At 43.1% G+C, this 11,464-nt stretch overlaps 1 pseudogene across 1 annotated transcript in view; it reads right to left on the bottom strand.

The window, feature by feature from the left end:
• The window catches only part of LOC308620767 (centrosomal protein of 78 kDa-like), a 418,103-nt pseudogene that overhangs the window by 52,428 nt on the left and 354,211 nt on the right, over nt 1-11,464 (bottom strand). The window lies entirely within an intron of this gene.

Genomic DNA, 11,464 nt, shown 5'->3' with positions numbered 1-11,464 from the left:
GTCGGAACTGGCTCAACATTGAGTAAATATAGGGATCAGGTGGTATTCTCCTAGGAAAAATACCATACAAATTAAATGATCACTTACCCATCATTTATAAAGAGAACTTAATAGCCTTCATAATGTCATGGCAATTGATTCTTAGAACAGCCTTTGAAATACGCAGGAAAGATGAGAACCCAGATTTTATAGTGGAAGAAGCTGAGGCTCAAAATGTTGAATGACTTGATTCAATGTCCCACAAGTAGTGAAATAGAAAGACCGAGGTTTATAACTCAGACCTTCTAAGTTTTAAGCCCTCCTTCTTCTAAACTACCTGGCCTCTGTTCTCAGTGTTGAGTCCCAAGAGAAGTTATTTTTTATAGAACTCAATATCCCCTCTTCTTTCTAATGCTTTACTGTTCCACTGGGTGGGCAGGAAGACTGTGCTGAGTTTATATCTTTTGTTCTCTGGGTTCTTTCTAGGGACAGCATTTCTTGCTTTATTTACCAGTCTTCAACTTTGTAAGCGAGGCGACTTTCAAGTCGACTATCGCTTTAAGGGTCCAGCCCGGAACCTGGCACACTGTCCACCTTCTCCCCAGCAGCTGGGGCCTCACCTGGGTTAATGATAGAGCCCTGGGGCTGGGGGATGTCACACACTTGATATATCTTCACTGGGTTCATGGGCACCTCCTTGGTGCCGTCGTACATCAGGTTGAATTCCCTGCTCTTGTTGAGCGCACAGCGGAGCTGGGCCTTCCATTTAGCTGGGTCGGGGTCGTCCACCCCTTCCTGGTACTTCCCCTGTCTCCACAGCCCAGGCCTGAGGGATAGGAAACTGCAGTGAGTGCCTGATTGTTGCCCAGAAACACTGGAAAGTGTGCCCGCCCTCCCTCATACAGACACAGATACACACAGCCCTGCCTGACCGCCCCATCACCCCAACTCCAATTTACAGAGACTGCAGCAGAAAACACCACGCTGGGGACCAGGCAAGGCAGGGCCTGAGACAAATTAAGCCAAATGCAAATACAGTATTTTAAAAAGAGGAGTCTCATCTCAAGTGCTTGTGCCAGCATCATCTGTCAAGACTACAATGGCCTTAATGAAGGGTTGAAAATAAAGAAAAATCTGGAACAAGTATACACCAAAATACTAATGGCAACTTTTGGATAGCAAGATTTCAGGTAATTTTGTTTTGTTTGGCTTGCCTTATTTGTTTTTCACATGAATTGCTTATATAATAAGAAGAGAAAGGGAGGTGGCGTATGATATGAAGAATTTAGGCTTGCAGTTCCCTCTCCCTTCAGTCTTTAACCTGATGCACAAATAACTGTTGAAACCAAGTACCTTTAGGAGTAGCAGCCCATAGGAGGGCAGGAAGCACGCTCTGGGGGTTCAGCTGGCCTCAGTGCGAGGCTGAGGGCCTCAAGTCCTAATAAACTCACACCACCTGCCTTTCCCTGCTTCCTCAAACTCCCACATTGGGAACATTTTGCTGGGAACACCAGTGGCTGGTGGCCTGGGCCAAAACCAGTGTGGCCCCGCCTCTCTGGTTTTCAATTTCCAGGTCTAACAGGCATCTATGTGTCTGTTCACGGGATATCAGCCCTCCCCCACTGTTAACGTATCTCAGATGTCTACACTTTCTTCAGGGCTGTGACGTATGTGCTGGTGCAGAAAAGGGGGATGTCTTTTGCAGAGGACTCAAGATCAAGAGAACGAGATGGACCGGCCAGACTGCTCCCACTTGATGTTAGGAAGATAAGGTGGCCATGTAGTTAGAATTCTGCAGGGGGAACATAGCCTATAGAGTCTATGGGTTTGCGGATCCACAACTTTTATTTTTTCAGTAATGCCAACCAAGCTCGTAAGAGACTGACATATAATCCAGAATGCCAGTCTACTCGTTTTCAAAGGGGGATAAAGCTGGTCAGTGACCAGCATGGTTAAGTCCAATAACCTGGACATAACCATGTATGATCTCAACCAGTAACTCCTGTATCTGGTTTCTAATGACAATTCCAAGAACATAAGACCCACTCAACATTTAAATCCAAATTTTCAGATGACTCCAAAGCTAAATGGAAATGATTTGATATTGAACTCTAAATCTGCATTATCTAGACTATCTCTTACCCAGTTGGGTAACCCAGAAGCGACAGTAAGAGGCTCCTGCTTTCCCAAAAATCACAGGGCGTGAAAATGAAAAGCACTGGAAAGGCAAGACCCCCAGTGAATTTGCAAAGCTGCTCTTGTGTCTTTGTCTTTTTGACCTTGAAGCCAGGAGAAATTCTAAAAATACAAATGTATTCATTTTTAAAACTTGACTTTACTGACTATTGTTCAGATCCCCAAGCCTACAAAAATAATTTTATTTTTTTAAAAATGCTCCCTCTTCAGACTATACTACAAAGCTACAGTAATCAAGACAGTGTGGTACTGGCACAAAAACAGAAAGATAGATCAATGGAACAGGATAGAAAGCCCAGAGATAAACCCACGCACATATGCTCAACTTATCTTTGATAAAGGAGGCAGGAATGTACAGTGGAGAAAGGAAAGCCTCTTCAATAAGTGGTGCTGGGAAAACTGGACAGGGACATGTAGAAGTATGAGACTAGATCATTCCCTAATACAATACACAAAAATAAGCTCAAAATGGATTAAAGACCTAAATATAAGGCCAGAAACTATCAAACTCTTAGAGGAAAACATAGGCAGAACACTCTATGACATAAATCACAGCAAGATCCTTTTGGACCCACCTCCTAGAGAAATGGAAATAAAAACAAAGATAAACAAATGGGACCGAATGAAACTTCAAAGCTTTTGCACAGCAAAGGAAACCATAAACAAGACCAAAAGACAACCCTCAGAATGGGAGAAAATATTTGCAAATGAAGCAACTGACAAAGGATTAATCTCCAAAATTTATAAACAGCTCATGCAGCTCAATAGCAAAAAAACAAACAACCCAATCCAAAAATGGGCAGAAGACTTAAATAGGCATTTCTCCAAAGAAGATATACAGACTGCCAACAAACACATGAAAGAATGCTCAACATCATTAATCATTAGAGAAATGCAAATCAAAACTACAATGAGATATCATCTCACACCAGTCAGAGTGGCCATCATCAAGAAATCTAGAAACAATAAATGCTGGAGAGGGTGTGGAGAAAAGGGAACACTCTTGCACTGCTGGTGGGAATGTGAATTGGTACAGCCACTATGGAGAACAGTATGGAGGTTCCTTAAAAAACTACAAATAGAACTACCATATGACCCAGCAATCCCACTACTAGGCATATACCCTGAGAAAACCATAATTCAAAAAGAGACATGTACCAAAATGTTCATTGCAGCTCTATTCACAATAGCCCGGAGATGGAAATAACCTAAGTGTCCATCATCGGATGAATGGATAAAGAAGATGTGGCACATATATACAACAGAATATTACTCAGCCATAAAAAGAAACGAAACTGAGCTATTTGTAATGAGGTGGATAGACCTAGAGTCTGTCATACAGTGTGAAGTAAGTCAGAAAGAGAAAGACAAATACCGTATGCTAACACATATATATGGAATTTTTAAAAAATGTCATGAAGAACCTAGGGGTAAAACGGGAATAAAGACACAAACCTACTTGAGAATGGACTTGAGGATATGGGGAGGGGGAAGGGTAAGCTGTGACAAAGCGAAAGAGAGGCATGGACATATATACACTACCAAACGTAAGGTAGATAGATAGTGGGAAGCAGCCGCAGAGCACAGGGAGATCAGCTCGGTGCTTTGTGACCGCCTGGAGGGGTGGGATGGGGAGGGTGGGAGGGAGGGAGATGCATGAGGAAGGGATGTGGGAACAGATGTATATGTGTAACTGATTCACTTTGTTATAAAGCAGAAACTAATAAAAATAAATAAATAAATAAATAAATAAATAAAATACAAAAAATACAAAAATAAAAATGCTCCCTGCCTCAAAGGAGTTTACAATCCCTTAAAGGAGACAGATGAGTCAATAGATCAGAAATATAGATACTATGTAACACCAGTAAAACTGCCTAATCCATAAAGAGTCGGGGGGTAGGTATGGTTGGCTAAGTTTATCAGAATTTATGATTCTAGGGCTGAATCTTGAACATGGGTAGAAGTTAACCAGGTGAGAAGCGTGGGTCACGATACTCTAAGCAGAAGAAGCTTTATGGGCAAAGGCAGAGGCTGAAAAGCACAGTGCTTAGGGGACCTACAAGCAGTTCAGCTTGCGTGGAGGCAGCATGAGATGAAAGTCTGGGCTTGTAAGTAAGAACCATGCCAAGGAGTTTGGACCTGATTCTTAGAACACTGAGAACCACTGAGAGATCTAAGCAGGTTGTGATGGGATCAGATTTAAGTTTTAGAAAGAACCCTCTAGCTGCAGGACTGAAAAGGGTTTGAAGGGAGGCAAGGCATGAAGATAATACATAGTCTCTATATAATCCATATAATAGTGTCACTAGGGTCTGAACTAAGGAGGTGGCGGTAGGGATAGAGGATACAGGTAACGAAGGAGCCGTTAAAGACGCTGACTTGACAGAGCTTGATGAGGAACTGAGTCCTTGAAGAAGGTGAGAGAGAAATCAAGGATGATTCCCTGGTTTAGGGTTTGGGAGACTGGGTGGGGGGTGATGCTGGCCACTGAGATAGGAGCAGGTTTAGAAAGATGATTTCCCTTTGGAAATGTCGGAGTTCAAATGCCTGTGGAAGGCCTAGGGGAGAAGGCCCAGCATGCCCAGGGCAGTTTTTTATCCCCACTCACCTCTCACATCACCTGAGGGACTCTCCCTGCCTGCCTCCAGCCTGGAAGAAGGTCCACCAGATTACGGACATCTCTGCCCTGTGGGCAAGGACCAAGTTCGTTTCATTTCTGTATCCCTGCTCAGGCTTTAGCACACAGTAGGTCAATGTGTATTTGTTGAATTGCCTCAAATTTACAGAAATACACTTCTTGGGGAATGAATAAGTTGCTATTACGGATGGAAGACCAGGAAAACAGCTATGAGCAGAAGGCCAAGGAGACACTGCAGAAAGTGCTGGAGGAGAAAATGCGTGCACAACAGCAACTGCAGAGCAAACAGGTGTGGGGATGCTCCATAATCCTTGGGGCTGGGAACCCTGGGGCAGTCTGGGTGGCAAGGGAGCCAGCTGCACAACTCCCTGGAACCCCCAAGGCACCACCCTCTCCTCTGATCTCCCTCAGCGGTCCCTGGCCCTGGCCGAGCACAAGTGTGAAGAGTGGAAGAGCCAGTACGAGAGCCACCCCCAGCATGCAACTGTCCCCTACCCTGCCAGCCCAGTAATCATGAATGCCGTCTTCCTTCTCTTTTTTACAATGTGGTACATATGGATTTTTTTTGAATGAGATTTAACCAGCTTTTAAACCTTTCTTCTTTCTAACAATATCAGTACTCTCTGACTCTCCAAATGCACCTTTTCAAGTTGATTTAATTTATGGAAAAATCACCCTTCATACTTTCCCTTTCTTTTTTAAGCTTCCCCATGGTAGTGTAATGTAGTAGAAGGAGATTTGGCCTGGGAGTTTGGACACCAGGGTTCTAGCGGCAGTAACCCACAGTTACACACGTTATATTATTAAAGAAAAAAGTAACTTACAGAAATGTATGAGGCCATTATGCACATACACACAAATATATATTCACTCATATATCCATAAAAAAGTAGTCTGGAAGGTTCTATAAAATGTTAAAGGTGTTCATCCCACGGTGGAGGAGATATACGTTAACTGTATTACCCTCTTAAATTTTTACAGTAAATATATATTACTTTTATAATTTAAAAAGCCAAACTTTTCATTTTTAAAAACCTAAAACATGAAAGAAAACTGGAAAACCAACAAAATTAAAACAATCCCTAAGTCTGAGGCAACGATTTTTTTATCCGAGTACAAGTGATGAATGAAAATACTAAGAATGGTGTGTGACACCTTAAAGTATAGAAAAAAATACAGTAAGGCAAGTAGGCATTAAGATAATAGAATATAAAAAGTTACCCAGATATATTCAGACAATGGACTATTATTCCAGTAATAAAAAGAAATGAATTACTAATATGAGCTACACGGATGAGTCACAACATGAGGAGCCAAAGAAGCCACGTGCAAAAGGGTACTTATTGTATGCTTCCATTCATATGAATTTCTAGAAAAGGAAACACTAATACATAGTGAAAGAAAGCATGTCAGTGGTTGCCTGATGCCAGGCCTGGGAAACTGACTGTAAAAGGATAAGAAGGAACTTGTTGCAGGTATTGGAAGTGTTCTGTATCTTGACTTTGGCGATGACAATATAGATATACACATTTGTCAAAACTTATCAAATTACACGCTTAAAATGGGTACACCTTGTTGAATGTAATTCATACTTCAATAAAGTTGATTTTAAAGTTAAATTAAAAAGTCACCTATGGGGACTTCCCTGGTGGCACAGTGGTTAAGAATTCGCCTGCTAATGCAGGGGACGTGGTTTCAAGCCCTAGTCTGGGGAGATCCCACGTGTCGCCGAGCAACTAAGCCCGTGCGCCACAACTACAGAGCCTGTGCTCTAGAGCCCATGAGCCACAACTACTGAGCCCGTGTGCCACAACTAGCGAAGCCCACGTGCCTAGAGCCCATGCTCCACAACAAGAGAAGCCACCACAGTGAGAAGCCGGCGCACTGCAACAAAGACACAATGCAGCCAGAAATAAATAAATTAATGATAATTTTTAAAAAAATAGTCACCTAGATGTCTGAGTGAGACAGAGTCCCTTTCAGCTTTCAGTCCCAGCTCTTCTCTGAAGCCTCCCCTCGTTTACCCTGGCAGCATGTGACCACTTTGCATCTCTTTAACACCTTATATTTATCGGTTCCATTCAGATTTGATGCTTGAAAAGTTTTGTATATTTTATGTCTAGCTTCCATTAAACTTGGTTCCTCTAAGGCAGGAACAATAATCTCTTTCATAAATTGAGACCATTACAAAAACAGAATTATGTTCCCTTTCCTCCCAATCAGGGGAATTTGAAGTAGGATTGATGAAATCCTGGAAATCGTAAGCAAAAATGTCATTTCTGCATTTTTATGGCCACAGGGTCCTGTGTTTTCATCAGATTCTTGAAGATATCACAGAGCCCAACAATGCTAAGAATCTCTGCTTTGAATCCATGTGCTTTCACCCAGCTCTGTGGTACAAGGCACCCTGCCCCTGGGGCAATCTGTCTGTGGTCCCTGCAAAGATGATAAACCCACATCACAGACACTCACTCTTCTGCATGTCAGTGGACTCCACTGCCAGCTCTTCCTCCACAATGACGTCACTATCGCCATCTTCAAGATTCATTTCTGTCTCATCTAGAACACTGTCTTCCTCCTCTTCCTCCTCCTCATCTTCCTTGGAGACATCCTTTAATGTGGCAAGTAGTCTGTTGTAACCAGAAACTTGTTCTGGTTCACTCTATGCTTCACTTTCAGAACTTGAAGTATCTATAAACTCTCTGACTAAAAGGAAAATGGGGATTTTAAAAACAAAAATTATACTGGTCTTGTTGCTACCCCACGACTATCATCAGGCCCACAGTGGAACCAAGTTCAGACTTTTCTAAATAAAAACTAGCTTTTCTGCAAATATGCAATCCTATCTATTCAACCAGACCGAGCACCAAATTTGTTTCAAACAGCTAATCTAGCTATGATTCTAGAAGCGCTTCCTCTTCTTTGAACTGCTCATGTTCCACATGGGAAGACAGCAAACTAAACACATGGAGCTTTAGGTTATAAGGCGATCTAACCTATGTGTCAGACATTTGGCACCTTTAAAGGAGCAACAGGAAAACTTACAACAAAAAAGTACTTTATTTCTGAGTCTGTGGTAATGAAATAAGACCTTTGATGATTTTGCACTCTATTTTATGTTAAGCAAACATGACATTCCCTCTTAGGATTCACCAAGAGCCCTCTGGTAAGCCTCCTTAACAGGTTCTAACAGGCTAATCTCTCAGGACAGTTCCATACTCTATACTACATTAGTTATCACAATGGCATTTTAACAGACATCTGCACTTAAAACTAAGCAATATTACTAAAATATAGCTTACATCTAAAATCAAAGAGAGTGGAAATGTAGCCAAACTTTAGTACCATATATAATCTTAAAAGTAACAGTCCAGAATCTACTATCATAAAGAAGGTATAAAGCATTACCAGTTGACAAGTCTGTGGTTTTGCTTCCTTTCTGGAAACCCTGAGAAGAAACAGGCAATGTTAAACTTTAACTACTAGTAGGTAGCAATTAGGAAAAGTCTAATGATACAACTTTAAATGAACATGGCAGACTATACCGTTATAAATACATTATATCTATTGTCAAGTAAAAACTCCATATGCATTTGGACAGGTTTTGGAAGGATATGCCAAATAGATAATAAGAGACGAATGAAAAAGTCTAACAAGACCACATGACAAATACTACAGTCACACAGTAACAGGCTCTCATCCAAAAGATGGGAAATTTTGGCAAATAAAAGCCCTCGGGGTTCACCTTTTCTAGCAAATTTCTTAAGTAGACTATCCCTCTAACTGTTGATAAAGCAGCCCAAAGGGGTGGGATGAGCACTAAGATCATAACTGAGAGTCTGGACACTTAGAGAGGAACCCACAACTACCCAAACATTAGTTTCCTCATGGTCATTGAATAGATAGGTGATGTCGAGGGTCCCAAGCAATTCTTTTTTTATTTTTTTTAACTTCTTTAATTTATTTATTTTGGCCTGCTATGGGTCTTCGTTGCTGCGCCCGGGCTTTCTCTAGTTGCGGCGACAGGTGGCTTCTCTTGTTGCGGAGCAGGGGCTCTAGGCTCGCGGGGATCAGTAGTTGCACCAACCTGGCTCAGTAGTTGTGGCTCGCGGGCTCTAGAGTGCAGGCTCAATAGTTGTGGCGCACGGGCTTACTTGCACCGCGGCATGTGGGATCTTCCCGGACCAGGGCTCGAACCCCTGTCCCCTCCCTTGGCAGGCGGATTCTTAACCACTGCGCCACCAGGGAAGCCCCCAAGCAATTCTTTAAAAACATAGAAAACGAACACAAGCTTATAAAACCTCTGCCCAGTCGCCACACAGGAGGCGTGCCGTCTAGCATAAAACTACAGGCTCAACAAAGGGTAGGAAGACCGGTGAAGAACCCCACCTCAGGCGGGAAGCCGCCAGGATCCCCGGGCGAGCTAGGCCGGCGCCGGGGCAGCGTGGCACGCGGCGGGAGCTGCCCTGTCACTACCCCCGGGGCACCGGCGGACCAAACGCGGGGACACGCGGGCTCCCACCGGGAAAGGACGCCGGCAGCGCCGGTCCCAGCCTTGCCTCTCCATACCTGTCATAGAAGGGATGCTCCTCGCCGAAATCCCTTAGATGATGCTTCTGCTTTTTAGTTAGGGAGTTGAGCAGCTGGCTCTGGCTCCGGCTCCGGCTCCGGCTCCGGCTCCGGCTCCCGCGTTTGCCCATGGGGAAGACGTCAAGTCAGCCAACCTCCAAGAACCGCGTTTTTCACCTGGCAGTCGTCTCGTCAACCCACTCACGCGGGATTGCCAACGGCGCTTTACGGCGGAAGCAGGGTGCCATAAAGCAGACCCGCTTTACGTCGCGCTTGTACGACAGGCGTTAGAACTTCCTGTTTCCCATTCCGCCCCCTAGCGAGGCGCTTTGGAAGCACGCGCACGCATGCGCAGCTTTTCTCTGAGCCCCGTAAGGAAGGCAGGCAAGGGAGGCTTCGGGCTTCCCCAGGTATGTAAATGGGTGGGTGTACTTTGTGCGTCTGTTTTGGCTGTGAGAATCAGCCTGCATAAACGTGTAGTAACTGAGATGGTTGAATGCAGTGCCTTTCTATTATGCCATAATACAAATACCAACTAACATTTAAGGCTGCCGGTGCATCTCAATTCATCCTCACAACAGTAAACAAATAGACCTTGTTAATAAGCCTGATATTGGAGATGAGAAAGCTGATGCTTACAAAAGGTTACATACACACTAGCAAGAGAGGAGATGGAAACCTAATTCTCTCTGGTGCGACCACAGGCTTTTCCCACTAGGATCTGCCACATGCGTGTGCTGTGTGAAGAATGAGGACGCAAGGCTGAGATTCCCGCCCTTACCCTACCCCCTCATTTTCTGAAAGTATTGCAAGGGCCCTTGGTAACACATCTGTTCTGGCATTTTTCATGTTATAAAAGCAAAAACACATCCAGAGAGGTAAAGTGACTTTCCTAAATCACCCGAAGAGTCGATGGTAGAGAAAGCAGTAAAACTCAATAAAGTGTCTCAAAACTGAATTGGGGCAAATTGGGATGGAAAACTTTTAAAGGGTAAGTAACTTTTCTATATCTGGGTCGTGGTGGTGGTTACACCTGGTATACAATTACCAAAATTAATCAAACTGTACCTTTGAAATTGGTACATTTTAATGCAAGTAAATAATAATCTCAATAAACAAAGAGGTAAAAACAGCGCAACTGGACTTAATACTCTAGAGACAGGCAGAGTGTGCAGGGATACTTAAAAACCACAGGATAGGGCTTCCCTGGTGGCGCAGTAGTTGAGAGTCCGCCTGCCGATGCAGGGGACATGGGTTCGTGTTCCGGTCCGGGAGGATCCCACATGCCGCGGAACGGCTGGGCCCGTGGGCTATGGCCACTGAGCCTGTGCGTCCGGAGCCTGTGCTCCACAACGGGAGAGGCCACAACAGTGAGAGGCCCACGTACCGCAAAAAAAAAAAAAAAAAAGAATGCATATTATAGTCTTCAGGATGACTACTAAGAGAATAGTAGAAGAGTGAAAAACTTAATTAATGTGTGATTTTGGTGAGTCAAGGATGAATGCTATTGTCTTACTATTACTAAAAGAATAGTAAAAAAGTGAAATATTTCCAAGCTAATAGAGGGCGAAAGTGGAATAAGAGAAAACCATCCACTCAGAAGGAGGCAAGAAAGGAGAGAAAAAGGAATATAGCACAGATGGTACAACTGGTATTGAGCAAGAAGGTAGATTTAAACCCCAGTACATGAGTAATTACATAATATAAATGGACTAAAAGTCAAAGATTGTCAAACTGGATTTTGTAAAAATGATACGCTATTTGAAGGCATATGTCTAAACCTTAAGACAAAAATTGACAGAGAACATATGAAAAAGATATGGTATGAAAACTCTAACCAACAGAAAGCCAGTGATGAAGCTAAATGACAAAGGAGACGTTAAGGGAGAAACACTAGTAGAGATGAAAAGGGACATTTCATGATGATCTAAAGTTTTGCTCTACAGGAAGTATTAGGATTCTAAATTTATATGCACCTAGTAACACAGCCTCAAAATATATAAAGCAAACATCGTTCATATTAAAAGAAGAAACACACAAATGACAAACATGTTGAGATTTTTAAAAACATTCTCAATG

Source organism: Mesoplodon bidens (genome assembly GCF_964165515.1).
Source record: "Mesoplodon bidens genome assembly, chromosome: 7".
Taxonomy (NCBI): domain Eukaryota; kingdom Metazoa; phylum Chordata; class Mammalia; order Artiodactyla; family Ziphiidae; genus Mesoplodon; species Mesoplodon bidens.
Note: the sequence above shows the minus strand (reverse complement) of the source record. Positions and strands in the feature narration are given on the sequence as shown.